Source organism: Rhipicephalus sanguineus, chromosome 7 (genome assembly GCF_013339695.2).
Source record: "Rhipicephalus sanguineus isolate Rsan-2018 chromosome 7, BIME_Rsan_1.4, whole genome shotgun sequence".
NCBI classification, from domain to species: Eukaryota; Metazoa; Arthropoda; class Arachnida; order Ixodida; family Ixodidae; genus Rhipicephalus; species Rhipicephalus sanguineus.
The window spans coordinates 126659117-126683636 of NC_051182.1; the positions used below are offsets into that span (position 1 = coordinate 126659117).

At 48.2% G+C, this 24520-nt stretch overlaps 1 long non-coding RNA gene and 1 other non-coding gene across 2 annotated transcripts; both read left to right on the forward strand.

Moving 5' to 3' along the window:
* The first annotated feature begins 5170 nt into the window (after positions 1-5170).
* Positions 5171-10027, forward strand: LOC125759213 (uncharacterized). The gene is made up of 3 exons (XR_007416748.1): positions 5171-5409; positions 6504-6742; positions 9836-10027. It is a non-coding gene; the product is annotated as an uncharacterized LOC125759213 (long non-coding RNA).
* A 13848-nt stretch (positions 10028-23875) lies between these two features.
* Positions 23876-23948, forward strand: Trnas-gcu (transfer RNA serine (anticodon GCU)). Its single transcript has one exon. It is a non-coding gene; the product is annotated as a tRNA-Ser (tRNA).
* The last annotated feature ends 572 nt before the right edge of the window (positions 23949-24520 follow it).

Sequence of the window (24520 nt, forward strand, 5' to 3'; positions counted from 1 at the left end):
AAGAAGACACATCCAGCGCAAACTTTCAACTAAAGTTATTGTGGCACTGAATCTACTTGTATACTGACGCAGTATACATTACGCACGTGTGTACATTTACGCAATAAAGACTGCAAATGCGCGTACGTAGAATAAAACAACAGTTAAGAGTTGGAAGATGCCGCCGCCAAAAAGACAAGTTCTTTGTCTGTGAGAACCAGTGAAGGTGAACTAATGCACTTATCACCCAATTTCGCAGTCGCCTCAGCCTCAGTGATTCCTCGAATCAGCTACGTTCTGCCACGGGATACAATCGTGCAAAGATTAAATGAAGGCAGACAGCCACAATCCCGACAATAAATTGCCAAGATACCACCGGTGTCCTTATCTCTGTCGTCCGTGTCTTTTTTGTTGCGTGGTCATACCGAAGTAATGAATTACCAACTTGCCCAAAATTTTGCTGCAATTACTTTCTGCGGGGATTCGGCAGCCCGTGAAACACGAACGCCGCAAAGGTATATAAAGTGATAGAACCGGCGCGAGTGCTACTTCCAGACACCTAAGTCTTGTATCAGGGTCGCTTCGGGTTTTTTTCAGCAACAGCAGTTCTGACTCTAACAGCAGTAATTTAGCTCTAACAGCGTCAAATCGCCTCACTTTGTTGTTTCTCTTGCTTTGTAGGAGTGGACATCGTCTTCCACAGTCTGCACGGTGCAAATAGAGACGTCATCGTTCACTGCCTGGCTCCCAACGGTCGCTACCTTTTTATCGACGCCGCGGGCATCTCCTCAACTCACCCACCTCAAGGACTCTCTTCAAAACGCAAAGTCGTCGACGTCATCCCCATTCGGGCGGATGCCCTGCACGCGAACGATCCCAGTGCCGCGGAGGAGAGGCGGCGTATAGCTGAACTAGTGCGGGGGTATCGCATCGGGTGCCGTGAAGCCGCTGCCTGTCGCGGTATTTCCACGAGACGAGGTTGTGCGTGCCTTCACGGCAGAAACCTGCGAAGGATCACCAACAAAGTTGTACTCCAGGTACTTAAATAATCAGATATCCAACGGGCATCCCGTTTTCCTTCCTCCTGCTTCAACGCGAGCAGGCGTTTGAAATATGAGATGTGCAATACCATCTTCACTTCGTTAAAGTCTGGACGTTTAAATTTTCCTTCTTTAATATATTAAACCATGTGACGGCATTATCTACGCGAAAACTTCTTGCAGTAGGCAGCAGAATTATGTGTGTGTGTGTTGATCCTTGGTAGAGTTGCAATGTAGCTAAGGTCGCAATTTTGAATGCTAGGTAAAATTGGATGTACAAGAATTTGTAGAGGCAAAATCCAAAATAAATCAGCGGCATGGTGTGTCAGTACACCTTCGATCATGTTAAGTGCCCCATAACCTTTTTAGAGAGGGTGTAAATGGAATACCTGCTTGATTTGCGGCGTCCACCTGCTTGGTTTGCTTGATTTGCGGAAACAATTGGGCCAAAAGTATCAGGTGATGATTGTCCGAACTAAGCAGCAGCCTCACGGTAGACTAATGTACGTGTATAGACTGCTGTGAATGATCATTGGTTAGCTCATTCGTTAAAGGGCCCCTCACCAGGTTTGGCAATTTGGAGCTAACGAGCGCAATGCATACACTGAGCGTTCCGATCACGTCTGCCAAAATCTGCAACGCTACGCGCCGCGGAAATGGGTCAAATTTCAAGGTGAACGCTGCTTGCCCTTCCTCTCGCGGGCGCGCGCTTTAGAGAATGAGGGGATGACGTACATGAGAAAAGGCCCTACGTAGGTGGTAGTGCTGTGACGTCGCTCCTCTACGTAGACGACTGTGCTCTGACGTCGCCAACAGTAGCACGTGACACTGCGATAATTATTTGACACGACTGTGTAGTTTCTGTAATTTGTTGCGAACAGATTAATAAAACTTGAAAGAAATAATGAGACACACAAAGGGAATTTGTGCGTCTTTTTCATTTTTTTTTTCGTGAATTGCAGCGAGATGCGGGGCTAATGTGCCTCCCTTTCCCATGCGTTCGTGCCCCCGCGGTTAGCGCATCGAGCAGACGCCAGCCCTGGAAACGAAAGTGATGTTCTGGCGCGTTCGAGCACTCATTATTCTCATTTATTCTACCGCGTCCAAGTAAACGTTAATGCGGCACTGGCTCATGATACCGCCAATCTCGTGCCCGTAGAAATGTCTCAACTGTCATGCTCGTCCCGCAGAAACAGGCGGTACACCACAGAGAACGCCGACAAAACGCCCACGGCGCTACATAAAAACAAAGGTAGCGGCCGTGCAACGCGCTCGCGTGCTCGGGCTGGCTCTGGCACGTCATGCGCACGTGACCATGCATGCGCATGACGTGCTCATGCGTATGTGTCAAGTGAAGAGGGCAGGGAAGGGATTTGGCTTGCTAAGGCTACACGGGGCGAGTGGCAAGGGTTTGAAACTCGCCTCCTCGCATCATGGTTTCGCGCCGCTACAAATTATTGTTTTTCTCAGCTCGTAATGAACCGATCTGAAAAATTCTTGCGGCATACTGCTCTTCATTCGGCACACAACAACTTCCAGCGTCTAACTAAAAATTGCTATGTGGCCTGGTGAGGGGCCCTTTAACGGCAGGGTTTTCGGTGAAATTTAAGGGGTCCAAACCATGAGCTCTCGTTACACATGCATTAAAATCATTGCAATCATACACGTACTGCACTACTGTGTTTGTCAACCAGCCTACAGCGTAGTAGTATTTTATTACATTTTATTACAGCTTTATTTGGTTGTGTCCAGGATCGGCCCATTTTGCTCCGCCTTCCTGGCAACAACCACCTAGCGTTTTTTTTTTTTTGCGACTTTTTTGCAATGAATGTGCACGGCATTTTGCTCATTCTGGTTATGCAGACGTACACTGCTCAATATTTCTTTCTTGTTTTCCCTCCGTATTTTTTCTCATAATCTGATGCACCCCAATTCGCGCAGGTGCGAGAAGACACAAGCCACCAAAGCGGAGACAGCAGTTCACCCTTCACCGTAGAAGCCATCGCCCGCACGTACTTCTACAGGCACAAAGCGTACGTCGTTGTTGGAGACGTGAGCAGCTTTGCTCTGGAGGTTCGTGGACTGGATGGTGACCAGAGGCTGCCGGAAGCTTCTTCTCTCCGGAGGCCGCGCAATGGTCACGGGCTATCAACGTCTTTGTCTGCACCGGTGGCGAACAGCAGGCGCCTCGGTTGTCGTCAGCGAAGTCGACGTGTCATCGCCGCAAGGTGCTCTGCAGGTCATCAAGGAAGCCGAGGCAATGGGCCCGGTTGGCGGAATCTCAACGTTTTCTGGTGAGCCAGCGGCGTTTTCGCATCCTGCCATCCACAGTAGGTGGACAATTTCCGAATATTTACGTTGGACACATCGCCACTAAAAACAGAGTGAACTGACTATCTTTGTGCGTAGATTTTCGATAACACACCTTGGAATTAACAAAGTGTGGACGATTGGAGAGAAAACGAAGGAAAATTCACGCCATCTCCCGCTAAAGGGACCATGAGGCGATGCGAAGCAGCGTTTCGGCATGTCGAGCCCGCGTTTCAGAGGGGGAGTGGAGAGGGGAAGTAGAGAGAAGGATGGAAGAGGGGAAATGGAGAGAGGGTAGAGAGAGGGGGAGTGGGTGGGAGAGGGAGATGCGGAAGGTGAGAGGGTGTGGAGATGGGGAAGGTGAGATGGGAAAGGGGAGAGGACGAGGGGAGATGAGTGTGTGGGGAGAGGGGTTGCGCATGCGCAGTGAGGGTGGTCACGCCGCACACCACCGGTTTGAACTCCGCCATAAGATGCTTCGCATCTAATAACTAGACCAACCTTCCCCTTTAGCAGTGTGCGTGTACACGACGATGTGTGAAAACCCGTATTCAAGCTTATAAATATAGCCCATTTGACCTCGGTTTACCTGACCTTGCTTTGCGACACATGCGTGCCTGTATGTGTCTTATTGTATAAGTTTAATACACAAACTCGGAACATACTTCGTCCTTCGTGCATTTCGTCACGCGTTAACGCTAACTTCAAAAACGGAGTGCCAGTTGGCTGCTCGAGTGCGTTGCTCAGTTCGCTGAACCCGTGTAGAGTGTTGAGGGAAACTACATTCCTGCCTCAATCGCAGGTATCACCGGCATCGCCAACGTCAAGAATGTGTGCTGTAACCACATGACACACCCCTCAGAATAATGCAATGGGCTCATTGAGATGAATAATAAATAAACAAATAAATGATGAGGTAGCATTACGGTGGATGATATAGGATCCAATATGGAATAAAATGTCACGTTGTTTTTCTTCAAATATGATGCTGCGGTAGTCAGCGATATCATCACCGTAGTGTTACCGGGGTTCTTGATAGCCTGCGCCATCACGACTTCTTTTATCGCTTGAATAATACCACACATTTATGTTGCCCTGCACAGTGCAGTTCCTCTTAACTCGCCGGCGTAGCTATGTGGCTATTACGTCATAACGACCAACACGAGGTCGGTACTTTTTAGTCTAGCGCTCCATTTACCGCAGCCGAAGTTCAAGAATTCTCGTCATTGAAAATACGCATAAAGTTTTGTGCGCAACTTACATGGCACGTGGTGGTACAGATTATTTCACCTCGTATGATCATATCGGATCGTCAACATAAGGTGGAAGCTATACTTTCTCGGACATTAACACATCGTGCGGAGTATGAACACATGTTGTATGAAATATAGGAATACATTATCCTTACCATAAATCAACATCACTTTAAATGGAGCGGCGGTTTTTTTAAACTTAGCTTCGGGTTAGCTTTACACAGAATAACAATATTATTTTCCTATTTCTTAAGCATTTCTTATGATTCTGTGTTCTGCGTTTTAAGTTCTATACCGTCCCTACCTTTCACATCATTGTTCGTTCATTCATTATAATATTCTTATTGTTTATGAACCTTTAGGATTCTATAAATATTTCCTTTTGTTGAACTCACTTCTCTTATAAATACCACTTGGGACGTGAGGGCAGATTTCAATTATACCTTTGTTTTTGGCGCAATGAATTGTGTACCCCTCATGCAATACTCACGATTGAGCCCTCAGGGTAAGCAATGAGTAACTAAATAAATAACTGAATAATCAATAACACAAGCGACCGCGAAAATTTTCTATGCGCGCGCAGTGTCACGAAGATGCCTGGGTAGCCGATCAAAGGACTGAGGTGCACCACGCGGACTACAAGATCAAGGTCGACGGCACGCGGCATCTGGACGAACACTCCCGGAAACTGTGCCCGCAGCTCGACCACTTCGTCGTCTTCTCTTCGGTGTGCTCTGGTCGCGGAACGTCGGGGAGGTCTCTATCCGGCTACGTCGACTCCACATTAGAACGCTTGTGCGAGCGCCGCGCTGCAGACGGGCTTCCCGGTAAGTTTACGAGACCCTCCTGATGTACTATCAACGACACATTTTCCGTGTCTCTCTGAGAAAGAGAGAGAAAGACACACAGTTCCCTATGCATTTGCCTAAGACAGCTCGAAGGCGAAAGCCATCTTCTTTTTCTTCTCAGTCAATTCTATTTAATCCACGATTGCCAATGGAATGATTAACTCATTTAAATACCAATGCCGATTTGTTTAAATATTCATAATTTTCTTAGCGCCACCTTTAAAAAAACGGCCTGCCTCGGACAGCACTTTACAGTCAGAGTGGAGTTTTCAGTTTTGTACAGGTAACTGGAAGTGTGGTCAACATAACTTTAAGTCCCCCACTGAAGCACAGCAGTTGTTTGGGCGTATATGACGTGACACGTAAATACGACAGTTTCGCCGGAAGGGCGAAGCAATGAATGCGATAGCAACAACTTCGAATGTTACACAATGTAAGGCTAGCGGCTAACTCCTTTAGGGTGCGATCTGCTGTAGCTCTACAAAATGCTGGCGTAAGAGAATGCGGCCACTCCAGCGAGCGACCTGGTTTTCGTACTGTCCGTCACCTCAACGCGAAGTAAGCGGTGAGACGCAGTACGTGCAAGGGTAGGAGCCGTCTACTGATGTCTGCCGAGATGGCGCGCACGACCGCGCCCTTTTTGATCGAAGTTCGCAGTTGCTGCCCGAGCTACGCAGCCCCACCACCATCGGCGCCCCTTCATGCTCCTTCGCCCGACGGAGCCGGCCGGCGCGTGCGCTTCATCTCGGCTTGGGCCGCTCCCGTCGCAGCCTTCGCAAACTTTCGCTCGAATATAAAACATACGACGCAGGGGGTGATGTTATCATTTTTAGTTTATACGGAACATGACGGCGACGCCGGCAGCAAAATACGCCTCGAGTGTCTACATAATTGCTATCGCAATAAAATGTTAGCGTCCTTCCTTTCCACATATACTAAGTGTGCGCAGTGCAGCCAATGTCTGGCTACTCGTCTTTTAGACTGGAGGCCTCGAACATTAACAATGGCCCCTTCGGTGGCCACCCTAACAAACTCTGATTACTCTTTTAATGAAGTCTCTCTCTGTCTCTTAGGACTGGCCATCCAATGGGGTTCCATCGATGGAGGCTACCTCAATAACAATTCCCAGAGCCCACAAACGATGTTCGAGGGAACACAACCCAGCGAATCAAGTCTTTCTTGGATGTCATGGAGAGGTTCCTTAACCAAAGCCACCCCGTAGTCTCCAGCTTGGTCAAGGCTGAAGTCGATTCCAGTTCAGAGAAGAAGCCAGAAAAGAACCACCTCGTTGACGCGGTGACACGAATTCTTGGTGAGATACTGAACTCTTGGTTCGATAACAACTCACTTTCGAAAAAAAAGAAAAGAAAGCGAGCCTATTGCCAGCTACTCCCTCCCTGAGAAGAAATATGAAATGTCATTTTATCGCAGAACGCTTTTGTTAGCTCATGGCCATATCGACATTAGTTAGGGCGACCCTTTGTTTGCAAAAGGAAAGACACGTCTTACAGTGTAATTGCTCGCACTGTGCACAGATGCATGGGCGTAGCCATGAGGGGGGGGGAGATGTTTAAAACACCGATTTTTATTTTCAATTTTGCATGTGCGGATATATATCGTATATATAAGGAGTGACTGAACACTCCCCCCCCCCCCCCCGGTGGTGGTGGTGGTGGTGAAAAACTATTATAAAAGAGAGTGTATGAGCCCCTGAAAGGGCCCTACAGACTAGGTGGCATCCTCAGTCCGGGACGTCATTGGACGACACCGCTGCTTTTGCTCGCGCAATGAGGGCTTGTTGGGCCCCCAGGTCAGAGCAGCTAAGCAGCGTCGCCTCCCAGTCCTCTCGCGTAGGGTTGGGGAGGGGGGGAATGGCTGTGTTCAGCTGGCAGGCCCATACCATGTGGTAGACATCGGCTGTATCCCCACAGTGCTTGCACCTGCCAGTGAGTGCTGGATCGAAGTATTGTAATATGGCCGGGCATAGTAATGTGTTCGTTTGCAGTCGGCGTAGGATTCTTTCTCCCGCCTTATCCAGACCCTTGGCGGGGGGTGGATACCGGCAATGCTGGAAGCGATAGTGCTCTACAATTTCTTTGTACCTGAGCAGCGGCGGTTGTGGGTTCCAGTCCATAGGGTTCAAATGAGGTACCCGGGGAATGAGCGCTCGGGCAGCCGCGTCTGCGGCCTCGTTCCCTCGAAGTCCCTGATAGCCTGGGTCCATACCAAGCGTTTTGGGGTGGGTTCGGCGAACCTTGTGCTCGCATGCAGAATTTCGTAGGCAAGGGGTGAAATTTCCCCTGCCATGTAACGGGCGCAGGCTTTGCGAGAATCAGTAATGATTACATTAGAAGTTCTCCTGAAAGCTTGTCACTACGCTGAAAAAAAAATTCATTGTGCAGTAGAAACTCAACCTGACATTACGTTTCTTTTTTTCCGAGCTGATCGTTAGACCTCGGTACAAGAACACATGGTTGGTGCAGACAAAATTAACACTAATGCTTAGTAAAATAATAGCAATAATACTAAAAAATGGTCGTTGATTTCGATTTCAAGGAAATCTTTCATAACACGAAAGTGAAAGATACCTTCGTTGAAGTAGTTGTCCTTTTATTGGGCATTTAAAAGGAACACTAAAGAAGCGTTAACGGGAAAGACAGTTGTTCTCGTATTGTTATTTTCCATTTTGCAATACCGAAAGCCCCGCTCCTACCACGAGAAAACGCGAAAGGAGAAAATGAAGATGGCGAAGCCAGCTTGAACTTCTTGCACCAGCTCTACGTGTCCATATGGATTTTGACAACGTCTGCTAAGGCCTGCATAATAGTTTATCGGTAAAAACTGTTTACATTTCAGTTCTGGGAGACCCGAAGCCTTAACATGGCAACTTCACGAAATTTAAATGAAGAAACGGCGCCAAAATACGCAAAAGGCTTTAAAATCCGTGACGTCACAGTGACGTTAACATGCTGGAGTTTCAGCGCAGAATTTTAAAAAGTGAGACTTCGACCTTTATAAAATGCCCTAATAGTTATTCTGTCATGGCCAACACAATGACCACAGAGTTCTGAAACAATAATTTATCTGTCTAATCTGATTTAATGTTTCACTTTAGTGTCCTCTACGAAATACAATTTGAACAGTGTGTATTGCTATTGGGCGAGCATGGCAGTTTTTTGACGACGATTCACCCGTGCTGACGCCACGTTCCACGTTTTCCCCATCCCGACGACTAACGTTGACGACCACCAGCAACCTATCGTGGTACCTGAAGTATTCGACACCAGCTGGACATAGCGGATTGTAACATAAGTTTCCGCTTCGCGGTGCGGCTTCGGCGCTCTCACTGTAGTGTCACGCCCGCCGCTGAAACCAACGTGATTATCTAGTAAAGGCAGAACATTTCCCCTGGTTCGGATCAGAAACGCTAATGTTGACGTAATGCGTAAGCAAACAAGAACCGCGGAATTCAGACCGAACCCACAGAGCATTCCCCGAACGGTGCACTGTGTGTTAGCCCGCTGCTCCACCAAACCAGAACGGTGGGAGCGTCTAACCACCGCCCATGCATGGTAGCTGTTGCCCTGCGCTAGCTTTAAAGTGACGGGCCCTCTTATTGTAGTCAGTTCCATAACGCTTTCGTGTCAAAAACGCTACCGACATTATTCAGTTCTGTAGATCTCTCACATAAATTTTTACCACTTTACATACACATACACATGTAAATGAAATAACTAATTAAAACTGTCCTCTATTCCGGAGTTGCGAAATTCGAACTACATCGTTCTGAAGCCCACCCCTTCTTTGAAGTAATCATTTTTATAGGTGATAAGCAACCATATCGGTAGCCTAATGATAGCCTAAATGGTGAATGAGCCTGTACAAAATGGTAAATTAATGTCTCATATAATGCACTGAATGCAGTGAATTATATGCCAAGCAGCACAATTTCGCATTTTTAGTGTGCTAAGATGAACGCCCAGTTTCTTTTTTCTTTCTCTGCATCGGTGCTCTCTTTCCAACCCCTATTTCTCCACCTCATTGCAGGGTAGTAAACTGGATGGTAGTCCTCTTCACATCTCTCTCTCTATCCAGTAACGTTTGCTACTAAACCGTAGCCACTATCGCCTGTCTGCAAGGAAGCCGACGCACACTTCACTTACTTTTTCATGCAACAGAGACTTGGCTCCGACGAAGCAGCCAGTCGTGTTTCAGTAAGACTTGCCATTTTAGCGCTGCACTTAGATACAACCTGCGCAAGCAGCCACTTTTATGAATCCCCGTCCTTGAGATGCGAGAAGCACGCAACATTTGCAAAACCAGTACTTCGGTTTGATTTGTGGCGAACTCTAACTACACTGTACTAACACTGCGCTTCCTCTTTCATCCGGCAATGCTGTCGCAGGCTTCCAAGATTCGTCGACGCTGAACCAAAACAGCAATCTCGGCGAGTTAGGCTTAGACTCCATCATGGGCGTTCAAATACTAACGGTCATCGAGAAGTGCACGGGCCGGCTCTCTCTGTGCAAGGAATACGCCAGATCACCCTCAACGGGCTGCGCGAAATGAGCAAACAAGAACGTGCAAACTAAAGTTGATCGAGTCATCTTTCATGAGGAGGAGGTGGGCCGGAGATAATGTGAAATACCTTGTACGTCACCACAATGAGAACACCGAAACACTTAAAATAAAATATCGTGCTGAATTTGTGCTTGACATCCTTCTCTTAGTTGTGTAGTACGGCGTGCGCACTAAGGGGCGGGGGGGCTTTAATTTTCGAAGTGGGCGCAAAGTCTGCCCAATATTTTTACTCAATCGGACTGTACTTTTACTACTGAAAGAACAGCTTTATGGTCATGTATGATTTTGACGATAAGGACGGCCGAACCGATGATTTCCAGGAGCTCTTTATTTTTTTTTTTTTTTTGCATCTATCGCGAGCGCGATCTTTCGGACATGACCAATAAGGGGAGGGGTGAGCTGCGTTGCAACTGGCCCTCCCGACCCTCTCCCAATGGTGAGCACTGCGCATTCCTATGGTAGTGTTGTTCGGAACGAAGCAGCGACGTTCCAGGAACTTTTTTGAGAGGTACGGAGGAACGCCACCGCTCCGTTGGGGGTCGGGGAACTGTAAGGGCCCGCTCACGCTAGCGGCAAGCCTGCCGCAACGGCGCGGTGCCGCAGAACGTCGGCCGTCGCCGCACTCGCGAGAGCTGTCCTACTTGCACGGCAAGCTTCGCGGCGACTTCCGAAAAACATGGCCGCACTGCTGAAAGCGGTTGTCGTCCACCTCGAATCTATCAAGTGGCCGCCGTGCGCTCTGTAGCGTGTAAGCTCCGGACTGATGCTTCCATTTGCTTTAGATTCACGTCCTTAAGCTTCGACAGCAAAGTATTCGTGCCGATTCGGCCCCGTTTTTGAGAGCCGTGCTCAAATAATCGATGCTGTAGGCTTAGCGAGTCGAGAAGGGCGCTTCCGAATGCTCGGAGGACATAGATTACGCTTTGCTAGTTGTTTCTGATTCCATAGCTGGCGCCACTTGACCTGGCGCCAGCTTGGGGACTCTTTATTTGATCGTACGCGACGCTTTTTTTTAATGCGGGACAGACGAAACGCTTTATCGACTGCTGAAACCATGCCTGGAAAACGACACGGACGAAATACGCACTTCTAGCGTGAAAAGCGCAGAAAAAAAAGCAAGCAGCTCGAAGCGTCCCGCGGCAGACGCAGACGACACGGAAAGCCAAAAGCAGCCGACGCGGCGCGCCGTAGTCATGGCAACCGCTCCGTCGCTTATTGGCCACGTCGCTCTGCGGCAGACGGAGGACGGCGAGAAAGGGTCTCGGACCTATTCTGCGGACGGCAAAGAACGGCAGACGTGCGCGAACGAAATCGCTTGCGCACGGCAGCTGAGAACGTCAAACGGCAAACGGCAAGCTGCCGTGCCGCTAGCGTGAGCGGGCCCTTACGGCAACTCGTTGCGTTTTCGAAGGAACGGCAGAGGAAACGGCGTTCCGCCTGTAACGTTGCACAGCATTGAAAGACACAGGCGTACTCAGTGCCTTGTGCGAGCAGGGCGGACGACCGTAGGGGAACCGAACTACGGACGCCGTGGTTCCGCGACGTCTTCGAACGCCAGAGAGAGAAGAGCGAATTTGGCGTCCGACGCGCACGGGGCAGAAGAGCCCGCCCTACTTATCGCGGCCCCAGAAGTGAATGCACCGACGTGGTAACCACCGAAACCCCTCGCGGCGGCCTTCCGCTGCGTATGAACGGACCTCTTTTCGGGCCCCAGCGCAGTGCTGGCGAGGTCACACTTTGGTTGGACTTCTTGGCTGGGAGCGGTTTGCCATATGCAGCGAACGCCTCCGCCGTTGTCTGTTCGCACGCTCGCCGTCTGCGTAGCTTTGGCGCAGTTGCTGGGAGTGTTATCCGCGTCGCGTGGTGGGCTGGTTCTATTGTCCCTTTAAGACAATCTCGTGTATGCCGCCGGCTGCTGTGACAATACTCAGCCTTTTGATACTCGGTTACATGGATGGCGGGGAACAGGACCGCAACGCAGTGGACGCGCGCGCGCCGAAGTGGCACCTGTCCATTGTGCCTCCGATGGTTGCGTTTCCGCGGGAATTTCTCCAACGTGCGACTTATCTCCGCGGCTGTCGGTCCAGTTCAGTCCGACAGCCGTCGCACCGGAAGCGCCTCTATCATACAATAAACGACGCGCGTACCTTCTTGTTGTGTCCACTGAGCCTGCCCTCGTCCCTACGACCTTATTTGACTTAGTTCTTATTCGTGTTCAACACGGCAGTACCCTGAAGCACTTGGGTGGAACGACTTTCCAACATTGTCAGCAAAGTGCTGACGAGAAAACAGGTTCGTCTGTTGGACACCAACATCAAGTTGAAACTCTTGGTGAATTCAAATAAGGACTTACTATAAGTTGCGAATATGCATCCCACATATTTTCACTCATACTGCCATATTGAATCAGTACTCATCAAAGGCCTACGCACCGTTTCCTTTCGATGCAATTTCTTGGGCAATAAATTCAATGATATTGGTGCATATGAGGAACTTTCTGTTTGAACATTTAAAGGCCAGCTTTTTTTGTGTTATTGTAATGGTACTTGTAATTGATGAGCGTCAAAGTTGCATTTAAACGTGTCTAGGGTATGTTCGATGCTTTTCCAAAAACAGAATTAGACGGGGAGCGTTTATTTCAATACGTTTTATAACCTGCTGCCCGCGTAATTAAAATTCGTATCATTTGCATAGCTCTATGTGAGCTTTGAATGGTTCATTTTATTTCGCCTCAGGATTATCACACACTGTATTTTAATTTTTAAAAATCACATGTAACGTCATTGTAACGACACGTTCCAATGGGCAAAACGTAACTGGAACGCGTTCCTTGCAATTTAAAGGAACTTGTAGCGTAAATTCGTTCCGAAATTGCGAACGAACGAGGAACGAGCTTTGTTTCCTGTTTTAGAGGAAGTGTACAAGATTGTGTTCTGGTTTTGTCTGAAAAATCGCCACCGCCGTGTCTCCTCGCCACGAAAAGCCCCAAGCGAATGTCGTTCTTATGTACAACGTGGACGTCATCTGTACTGCGTTTAACGGCTGAACCGACGTGTTATCCTGACGTCATCACACCATTTTCGAAATTCATTACGCAGCTTTTTCTCAGGTCGTATTCCTACATCCTGTACCAGCCGCAGGTGCACAAAGGTAAAAGCTAGGCGCGGGCGCGGGTTGCTGACTCGAATGAGCAAGAGTATGCTCAGTTGCCGCGACCACGTGTCGACAAATTTTCTTTGTAGCGTGTGCGTGCCTTCAAAGCTGCACCTTTCCCGTACACGATATTGCGTGTGCGTGCGTGCGTTGTGTGTGAGAGAGAGAGACGGTAATGTCTAAATATGTATTACATGTGAACTTCCACTACCGACAGAGCCATAATTGAGAGAAGCTATTGCGAGCAGATGGAAATGTGTAATTCCCCAAGGTCATAATGCTCGCCATACGATGTTCGTGCAGAGCACGGGAGCTTGTTTTGCGGCTCTTAAAGTTGAACGAGATAAATGCAAATTAGAGCGGATGTCCCGCGCGTTTTTGTCAGCTTTCGGCGAAGGTGCCATGCCGTGTTGTCACGTGTTTTATATACTTACTTATGGAAATAAATTTAGAACTGCGAGCGCTGCACAAAACTCGAACAGAACAAGCTCAACGGGACACCCTGCAAGTTCGCTGCAACGACAGACATATTCTGATTAGTTGTCTACTCAGCCGCGCGTCGAAGTACACAACGACCTTAGAGCGCTGTAATCTCTTCTGTCTATTCCTTGTTCTTTTCTTCCGCCTTTCCTGTGGTGTTCGGAATGCATGTTTTTTGGGTAGCGTGAGATAAGCTGCTTCGTTATATCGAGTGCCATATTGTGGTGTGTATGTTACTCCAAGCAATGTCAATAAAATTCAGCATAAATTAATGCTCTCACCACACGATGTTCGTGAAGAGCACAAGACATCCAAACGGCCGAATGTCTAAACAGCGATGCACTTCATCTGTACCCTTATTACATTTACGTGTTAACCGTGCCAGCGAAGTGGACGGAGAAGCGCCTTCCGTCGTAGCTCAGTCCGCCATTTTCATTGATCTGTGCTTCCCTCTGCCGTTTTGGTAGGGCTGGGACAACCGGTGTAGTCAGACGAAAACCTCCGAGATCAGAGGCGTTTCACGACTTCACTGCTAGGGGAAGAGCGCATGCGCCGTGGCATCGTGAAATAGGCGGATTGGTAGAGCATCGGGCGCGCAATTCCAAGGTTGTGGGTTCGGATGCCACCAAAGGAAAGGGTGTGTTTCGTCCACTTTAATTCATTTCAATTTACGTCGTAATTACTACACCACAGTCAAGACGAGAATTAATATCTCCCTTGCGGTGGTGCCCTCTATCGCACGGCGCGGCTATCAGCCGCATGTTTCAGAAGCGTTTTTCGCGATTTCTGCAGTTTATATTATCTTAGACCTTGTTGTTTATTTTTGCACTGCTTTTGAGAATTGGTAGACTGTTTTTAGGCCTGTTTGTCGACCACGTGACTATGCCATACAACCGTGGACCTCAGCTACGCAGGGCCACGCACTTAATTTTTCCCTTTCTTTCGTTAACACGGTTACGTAGACGCTTACGTGTGTCTTGTACACAGGCGTGCGCACAGGGGGGGGGGGGCAGGGGGGCGACCGCCCCCCCCTAATCACCTAAGAGGGGGGGGGTGCAAAACCTGCCCCTTACATTGACCCTTCTAGTCATCTAAGAGGGGGGGCGCAAAATCTACCCCATACATTGACTTAGTAGAGTGGGGGGGGGGTCGCTGCGATGAACCTTTGCCCCCCCTAATGGGGAACTCTGCGCACGCCTATGGTCTGTAGGTATTTAATGAGAACGCAATAAGCACGCCGAAACGCGCGAATAAAACTGATGATAACTACTTCGTTTGTAATGGCAAAAAGGCATGTGTCAGTCATTATCGTGGTCACTTTACTCAAGCTGCGAAAAGCAGTCCGGCGCAGAGTCAACTGTAAGCACTTCTCGAAAAGCCAAAGGCGCGTGTTCGGACCGGCTTTTCCCGCCGTGGCTACGGCTGCGCCTTCATGCAAAAGTACAGGTCGCTCGGGTCCCAATATTCCTTGGCCATGAAATTGTAGACCGCGCGGACCATGCGGACCCGCTCGTACGGGCGCTGCTCCACTGCGGCACGTCGCACGAAGCCATGTCCCTCGTCAACTCGGTGACGCCGAAGCTGATTTTCTCGAATAAGGGCTCGCTGGTGTAATTCGCGAACAGGCGGCACATCTGGAACGCGACAGGGCGACACAAATAGGTGAATAAATCAATAAAAACTCACAGGGTCCCTTATGCATTGACCTAAGAGGACTCGAAGGCGAAAGCCGTCCTCTATATCTTCTCAGGATAATTCTTTGATCCTCCGCCCACAGTCGCTGCTATCCCTCCCACAGAGAATTTGCATGAATGCTCCATTCAATAGCGTTTACTCGTTTTCGTGACGTCAGGCACTCATCCATTGTTTCCGATAGCTGACTTTCTCCTACAGACACACGTTCGTGTCACTGGTTTTGGGTCGGAAACTTGAACGTCCTGGTAAATTTTGTCAGGGATTTTGACATTGCGGCACGACCAAACTTGGTGTTTTAGGTAGTAACTGCGAGGTTATAACTTTCAATATGCGTAGTACTAACATTAGCAAGAAAAAAAAGTGCATACGGTTTGAGCGTAAACCAGATAGCACGACTGTCTTTCACAGCGAAGGGAAGGCGCTCCATAGTTCTGTGCGAGGAGCTGACATATTTTCCTAAGTTGTAACTGCGTATAGGATAGTAAAACGCTAAACGCGACGTCTTCTTCGTTTGCTCGGGTTTTGAACTCTGAAAATCAAAGCCCCTTCTTTCTTTGTTACGCCAATAGCTACGTGCGCCTTAGTTTCTTCGTCATTTTATTTTGTTTTATCTTGTAGGCCAGCACCGTTTTTCATTGCAAGGCCACGCACATCGTGGCTACCTCAACCGAAATCGCTCGCACTGTTCCGACTGCTAAACTGGCTGCAATACTTAACGAAAAAAACGAAGCGCGGAAAGCACGACCACCAGAAAAGAAACACCTACAACAGACAGGCGCAAGCTATGAATTTTATTTGAAGAAACAAGACATGGAAAAAAATTTTGTCACCATCGTGATGTCATAAAGCCATTAACGCGGCATAAAGGCAATCTCTTTTTTTCTCAAGTGCCACTGACGCGCACCTAATGCATGTGTCTCCTGCGCGCGCACTGTAGAAGACTTCGGCGATCTCCCTCTCTAATCTATTTCTGGATCATGCCAAACATGTGTCTGGTTAAGGATTACGGCAGTTGTGACGCTTACAGTGCTCTACCATATGCTCGCCCGCACGGTGGTTTACAGCTTTACAGCCCAGTTGTGCTCTAGCGCTCTATCACTGTAGCAGCGTCCAGTCTGTCCCATATACACCTGTTGTTACTTGGGGAAACGTCGTAGACATCTTTTTTGCACTGAGTGTACTGCACCACGTAATTGCTGTCATATATCAAGGCGCGGCAACCCCCCCCCCCCCCAGTAAGTGGACTTACGTATTACTTTACAGCGCGAGATAAAATTCCTTTTCAAACGTTCCATGCTAGGTTAGAACCTAAAAAAATGGCAGCTCTACCCACAGAACAGCGGCGCCCTGCCCTTCACCTGCAAAGACAGTCGTGCTAGCCCATTTCCGGTTGAACCGTCGGTATTTTTTCTCGGCTAGTGTAAGTACTACGCACATTAAGAGTTACAGTTTCGTCGTTACTACCTAAAAAGATTGCGTTTAGCTGAGCAGCGATCTCAGAATCCCAGACGAAATTCACCAGGACGCGTCCAAGTGTCTGACCTAACACCAGCGACACAAACGTGTCTATATGAGGAAGTCAACCATCTGAAACACTCCAGAAGTGCTTGACGTCAGGAAAATGAGTAATCACTATTGGATACAGCACTTATGCAAATTCTCTGTAGGAGGGGCAGTGATGTATGTGGGAGGACCTGGCATTTTTTTTTTTTTTTCTTAGGCTGTAACCGAGTATAGTGTATTCAGTCTTTGCAGTCTTTGTTCGTTGTTCGTCTTGTTCGCTGCCATCTACCGAGCGACGTCCATCGAGTTACATCCGCTGCTACAGGAAACACATATAAAAAACACAAACAAGGATATCGTACCTTGACGCGCAACGTATCAGATTTGTCGAAGGCCTCCGAGATCTCCACCCGGTAGGTCTTGTCATACGAGCCAGGTAAGCGCGTCGTCTTGCACGTGCATGTTCTCCCTCATAATCCTGTTTTCGTCTCCGACGCAGAGCTGTAAAACCAACCATGAACGATGCATTTCCAGAAACGGGGAAGGCTATCCGCATTCCGTTTGGATAAGCGAAAAGAACTGCCAACACATGAGCCATCTTTTGTGCGAATTTTGTGGCAACAACTTTGTCAAGCCACTGGGAAGGCAAGGAAGAAAAGATCGGGGCAGCCACGCACTAGTTGTGCAATGACTGAGGAAGCAGCGGAGCTGGTAGCGTTGCCCTCCTCCTTTCCCTTCTCGTCCCCACTTTCCTTTCACACCCTTGCTATACTATACATGGTTAGGGTAAACACGTCCAAGAATTTTCTAGAATTTGCCTTAATTATCAATTATTCATTGACGGTCGAATGGTTATAACAGTGTATCGGTCAAGGAAATTTGTAGGTGAGGCTGAGCTCGTCGAAGCATTTGCTATAATGTATTGGTTATTGATCGATTATCAATTCGCTATTGATCGGTTATCGACCGGTTCATGCATTTAGGTCAGGCTAAGGTCATCCAGGCATTTTCTAAATTTATTGATTACTGATCCATTATCGATTAGCAATTGATTGGCTATCCTTAGGCTTTGGCCCTGTATCCGGGCCAGGCTAAGCATATCCAAGCATTTTCTAAAATTTATTGGTTACTGATTGATTGTTGATTAGCAATTTATTGGTTATCGATTGGCTATCCCTAGGCTTCGGCCCTGTATCTGGGCCAGGCTAAGCCTATCCAAGCACTTTCTAGAATTTATTGGTTATTGATCGATGATCGATTACCTTTCGATTGTTATCGATTAACTATTAATTGGTTATCGATTGGCTACCAATAGGCTTTGGCTATGTATTTGGTCCATGCCGAGCACACCCAAGCATATTCTAGAATTTATTGGTTATTGATCGAGCTCTATTACCGTTGTCTTTAAATGTTTAAATGTCTTCATAAATAAAACTCCCACGAAATCGATTTTCCCGTTCAAGTCAAGAGTATATTGGGTACATACGAGATCGGAGCATAAGTGTGCTTAAAATAAGCGCCGATTACCTATGGGGCCAATTAATGAAAATTCATTAAATGTTTTTAAAAAGAGCAGACGCTTTTCTTGTGAGCAGCTGGGGTCTTCGTGGCATGACCACCGAACATGACCGCCGACGTTATGACCACCGAATATGACCCACCGACGTGATGACCACCGAACATGACCACCGACGTGATGACCACCAAACATTACACCGACGTGACCACCACCGAACATGACCACCGACGTGATGACCACCGAACATGACCACCGACGTGCGAGGATCGCTTCCAAATTTCGTTTTTGTTTTCGTATCCAGAGACGCAAAACTAACGGCGCCAGTAGGAGGTGCAAGGATGCACGAATAGTCGCGAAAAACGTCGCGCAATGCTGTTTTAAATGCGAAGCATTTCTTAGCGAACTTCTGCGACTTTGAGCGTATCTATCTATCTATCTATCTATCTATCTATCTATCTATATATCTATCTATCTATCTATCTATCTATCTATCATCTATCTATCTATCTATCTATCTATCTAGCCGCCTACGACTTTGTGCTCTCCTGGTCGCTTGGTTAATCGAATGTACACCAAAATTGGTATGGCGCAACATGACTGTATGACGAACATAAATGACAAGTCATAAATGAAAATCATGACACGCATGTCATGTACAGCATGATTTACATGCCACGCTCATGGTGCGCTGGCGGCCGTTCGCTGGCTTATATACATCAAAACTGGTATCTTGCGCCGTGACTGTGTAACGAACATAAATAACACGAGTTACATGAAAATCATGACATGCATGTCATGTACTCATGACTTACGTGCCACGCTCATGGGGCGCTGGCGGCCGTTTCGCTACTTGACCTACGCCGAAATTGGTATTGCGCGACGTGACTGTCTGACGAACATAAATAACAGGTTGTAACACAAAAATCATGACATGCATGTCATGTAAAGCATGACTTACGGTGCCACGCTCATGGTGCGCTGGCGGCCGTTTCGCTAGCTTTATATACCAAAATTGGTATCTTGCGATGTCACTGTGTAACGAACATAAATAACACGAGTAACATGGAAATCATGACATGCATGTCATGTACAGCATGACTTGCGTGCCACGCTCATGGGGCGCTGGCGGCAGTTTCGCTAGCTTATATACACCAAAATTGGTATCTTGCGACGTGACTGTGTAACGAACATAAATAAACGAGTTAACATGAAAATCATGACATGCATGTCATGTACAGCATGACTTACGTGCCACGCTCATGGGGCGTGGCGGCCGTTTCGAGCTTGATCTGCGCCGAAATTGGTATTGCGCGACGTGACTGTGTGACTAACATAAAAACACGAGTTAACATGAAAATCATGACACGCATGCCATGTACAACATGACTTACGTGCCACGCTCATGGAGCGCTGGCGGCCGTTTCGCTAGCTTGATCTGCGCCGAAATTGGTATTGCGCGACGTTACTGTGGACGAACATAAATATAGGAGTTAACATGAAAATATGACACGCATTTTCCTCATGACATACAAGAAGATGTATGCAGCTCTTTGCTGGCTGCTTCGCATTACATCGATTCCCACAATGCGTGGGATCTGGGCTTTTTTTTTTCTCTGTGTACTCACCGATTTCGGGCTTGTGTAGTAGCGTAGTTCTGGATCCCGTACTTGGCCGGTTGGTAGATGGAAAAGCGGCCAGGGTCCGGGTTTCGGTGATCCGGATACAGGACGTGCATCTTCGTTCCGCTCATTGTAAGCAGGACAATCGGGCTCGACACCGTCTCAGGATGCGCAAAGCTTGCGTCATGGCGTCATACTGCGCACACTCAGAAGGTTGTCAAAAGAAACGATAGGTGAAACAATATTGGGATGTGGGAGTAGCCTCTCCGAAGCCTGGAGAAGCCCGCCTCCACATGACCGAAGCGCGGAGGGGCTTTCAGATAGTTGTTGCTTTTACGATAGTTTCCTGGTTTGGGTGTACCTAAGCAAGAAATTGACTGACGATTACGATACTGCCTGATGCGAATTCTGAGCGCAGCTGTTTCGGTGCTTTGATTTTGCGATAAGATCAGGAGCGACTGCCTTGCTAACCGGGAGACCGCGGAAGGCAGCGCGTGGCACGTTCCACAACATCCGCGAGGACAGGTCTCCGTCCATGGAGTGCTTTATTTGCATATATGGTATCGGTGGACGCCCTCGCCGCATAAATTAGTGGTGACGTAATCGGCGACCGCACGACGGCGCGCACTACTGTGGCGCCGCTGGTTGCCGTAGCGGAACCTGTCGTCTCGCCACTCTCGTTCCTCTCCTCGCGCTCTGCTCGCTATCGCCGTCTTTATCCCCGCTGCGCTCCACTCTCTTTCGTCCTCGTTCGCTTTGCCGTACAACGCCGACGCCGCTCAACGCAGGAACCGGTGCCTAAGGGCTGCGCTCTAAAACATATTTATTATGGCGAACTTGTGCCCGGCTAACAGCTCGTAGTTGCGCAGTGTTTCGACGATAGCGTCTAAGCCCTCTATGAAGCTTCGCGCTTCGCTGTTGCGGGGGCGCTCGGGTAAGGCGTTGCAGGTAAGGCAAACGAAAAGGTGAAAGACCTTCCCCACCCCCCTTCCTCGTCTGCCAGGACAGGGGTCCCCTACCGAGCGGCTCATATTTTTTGGGACGAGAACTATCGTAGAAGACTGGTTACCACTTGATTTCGGGGAAAAAAATGTAATTGATTACCCATAATCAAATACAAGAAAATATAATTGAATTAACGACAACGTTACAGTTGCAAAAAGTAATCGATATATTACAAATTTACAAGAAAATGCAATTGATTACAAGTAAGGGATTACTTGTAACGCGTTACGTACAACTCTGATCAGAAACGACTAATCGCCGGCAAGGCCACGATCGAGTGACAATAATTAATGAAAAACGGCGCATAAAAGTACGCATGCAACTGGTGCACCTTCCAAGGCCGCGTTTCTGCACACTCGCCGGCGCCCGTTTTTTCGCATACAACGCCGACGCCACTAAAATCTGTACTCATGAGAAACTCTCAAGAAAGCGTCAGCTGGGTGCTTACCATCGTGTGACCGTAGTTGGCCATGTAAAAGTAGTCGATGGGTCTGTTCAAGATGTTCGGGGGTAGGAGGACCGGTTTTTGCACTTCCGGTCTCGGAAAGAAGTCGTGGGCCGACAGAAGGATCAATTCTGGCATCGTCGTGTTCCTGCGCAGGGAACGTGAGCTACCTGTTATATGACAGTACATGCACCCCGGCCCCGTGCTACTCCGAATGAATGAAGAAACGAGGGACACTGCCTAAACGAACGGTGCGAACGCGAGTGCCGCCTATAGGGCATCCTGACAGCTTAGACAGACATACCAAACATCAGGCTTGCGCGAAAACGCCGTATGCAGCGGATGCGTCAATTATTAATTTTTTTACATACAGTAGGCCTCTCGGGCTCATTCAGGGATCGGTTCAACTTTGAATGCAGTTCAAAAATGGAAAGAAGCGAAAGCCTATTCACGGAGCGAAGAAGATGAGCGCACACTAAATTAACAAGAAATACCCACATTCTACTTAGACAAGCTGTTAGTATAAACGGGAAAACAACGTTTACAGTAACTATGCAGGCTCACGAGGCTGCATATGAAACACTGATAAAACTGATAGCTTTATTACTAGTTGAATTCTAAATTCTGAATGCTGTTAATGAATGTCGCTTGGGTGTTCGATAAGAGCAGTGACAAAGTGTGTATGGCAATGAATGAGCCTGGTGGCGTTGAAATCGAGCGATATATAGTACAGCCGTACTGATATATTCAGTCGCCGTTTACTAGCTCTTTCGTTACGCTATGGTATACGCATTTCATGCAAGCTTCTACGTATTGGCACAAATACGTCCGAATTTCAAAACGGAATTGGATAAGCTTATGGCTGTTTCGTGGCGTTGCTCATAAGGGAGTATTTATTCTTTATTATTTATTTTTTATCCAACGATTACCCCGCTTAGCCCGAAGGTTCTGCAGCAGGGGGCGTTACAATGTCGAGAAAAAGACATCTTCATTGGTACAGCACACTTGTTCACTTCATAAGCGATTCGATTCGCCGATGGAACGAACAAAAAACGAATTAGCATACAAATTACATCTGGTGCGGTGTTCCAAGATCTTAGAACAATCATCATTGCGCGAAGAGACACAATGAGGACTGTGTAGTCCTTATTATAACTGCTCAACAAAAATTAGGCGCAGAATAGACACACACGCACAACGTAGATAGCCGAATGACGCCCAACAACCTGTGTTGCTAAGTAAGAAGTTATATCTCATTTGACTCCATTACGGTAGGAAAAAAAATACACCATCTTCTGTTAAAGGGGACCATGAGGCGATGCGAAGCCGGAGCACTTGCACGATCGCGTTCCGTTGGCGTTCGTAGGGCATGCTACCGACCTCGGGGTATCGCGTCGTGGAAAGCGAAGAGAAACGCTACGCGCGTCGTGTCTTCCCTCTAGCCTGGCCGTTAATTCTCACAGGGCGAGCGGATAACGCGGTCGACAGGCGCACGAGAGGGGGGCAGCGTAGGAGAGGAGAGAGAGGGGGAGGGGACGAGCATGCGCTGGCGCTCATCGCGGCGTTGCGCAGGAGAGAATTTCGGCATGTCGAGCCCGCATCGCACTTCATCGGTAGTATCAACGGGGTCAAGCGGAGTGAACCGAAGCAAGCGCTGAACTGAACGCGCGCAGCGCTCTACCCGCTTTATATTCACACTTGAAGGAGAGGAGACTGGAGGAGGAGAGTAGCGCATGCGCCGCCAGAGCAGATGCGAGAACGCAGGAGAAGCGCAAGCAGGTGGTTGGAGAATAGTGGAGAGAGTAACGCGCAGCTGTTGGAGAGAGGGAAGGAGGTGAGTTGCGCATGCGCAGTGTGAGTGCGGACCCAAGCAAGAGATGCTTCACATCTAAAAGTTGTCCAGTTATTTCAAAAGGAGAAGTGCTTACACCCCATACGACTCCGCTTTGAGTGAAATAACTATTCTGCTCCTTAGAAGGAGTAACTTTCTCGCAATTCCTTTTTGACTCCCTATTGAATTGGGGGAGGGGGTATCTTTCGCTCTTGCCGAAGCGGCACTTGTGGGTGCCAGCTCCTTAATATTTTCGGCTGCTCGTTTTGGTCCTGTAAAGGAATTGACTTGCACAGAGAGGGCCCGTCACTGCACTACTGCGAAGCCCCAGCAAGTATTTTTATTTTAAGATAAGAATGATTAATTGCGGGGGTTGTACATGCCGAAACCACGGTGATTATGAGGCACTCCGTAGTATAAGGGCTCCGAAAATTTCGACCACTTAAGCTTTTCGTAACGTGCACCTAAATCTAGTTAGATTTAGGTACACGTTAAGAAAAGCCCACGGGCCTCAACCATCTCGCATCCATCGGAATGCTGAGTTTTGTTTCATGTTCCGACTGTTCTAGCAAACGTAGACACGACTGGGTGGGCGACTGATCTTTCCATGCCCCGCCGCGGTGGTCTAGTGGTTATGGCGCTCGGCTGCTGACCCGAAGGTCGCGGGATCGAATCCCGGCTGCGGCGGCTGCATTTTCGATGGAGGCGAAAATGTTTGAGGCCCGTGTACTTTAGGTGCACGTTTTAGGTGCACCTAAAACGCGGGTTAGGTGCACGTTTTAGGTGCAGATTTAGGTGCACGTTAAAGAACCCCAGGTGGTCGAAATTTCCGGAGCCCTCCACTACGGCATCTCTCATAATCATATCGTGGTTTTGGGACGTTAAACCCCAGATATTATTATTACTGGTCTTTCCATGACAAGACTTAGACAGGCAGCAGTTCAAACTCACTTGCACATGTGTATGAAATATTCCAAGTCATTATCGTTGTCGATTTCCACCTTGTACACAATCTGCGCTGTCGGCCAGTACGTATCACGGACTTGCTGGGAAAAGATAAAAAATAGGAGGCAGCGATTGCGCGAACATGCTTCATCTGTTCTTTCGAGCCTTGCTAATTGCGTCATAAAATTCCGACGCTATTACAGGCGAATGTTTAAAACTACAAGTGTACACAAAAAAGAGGTAATTTCCTGTGCTTCGTTTCAAATAGGCAGCATTACACGTGCATATCTTGTCAATTCCAACTAAGACCAAGA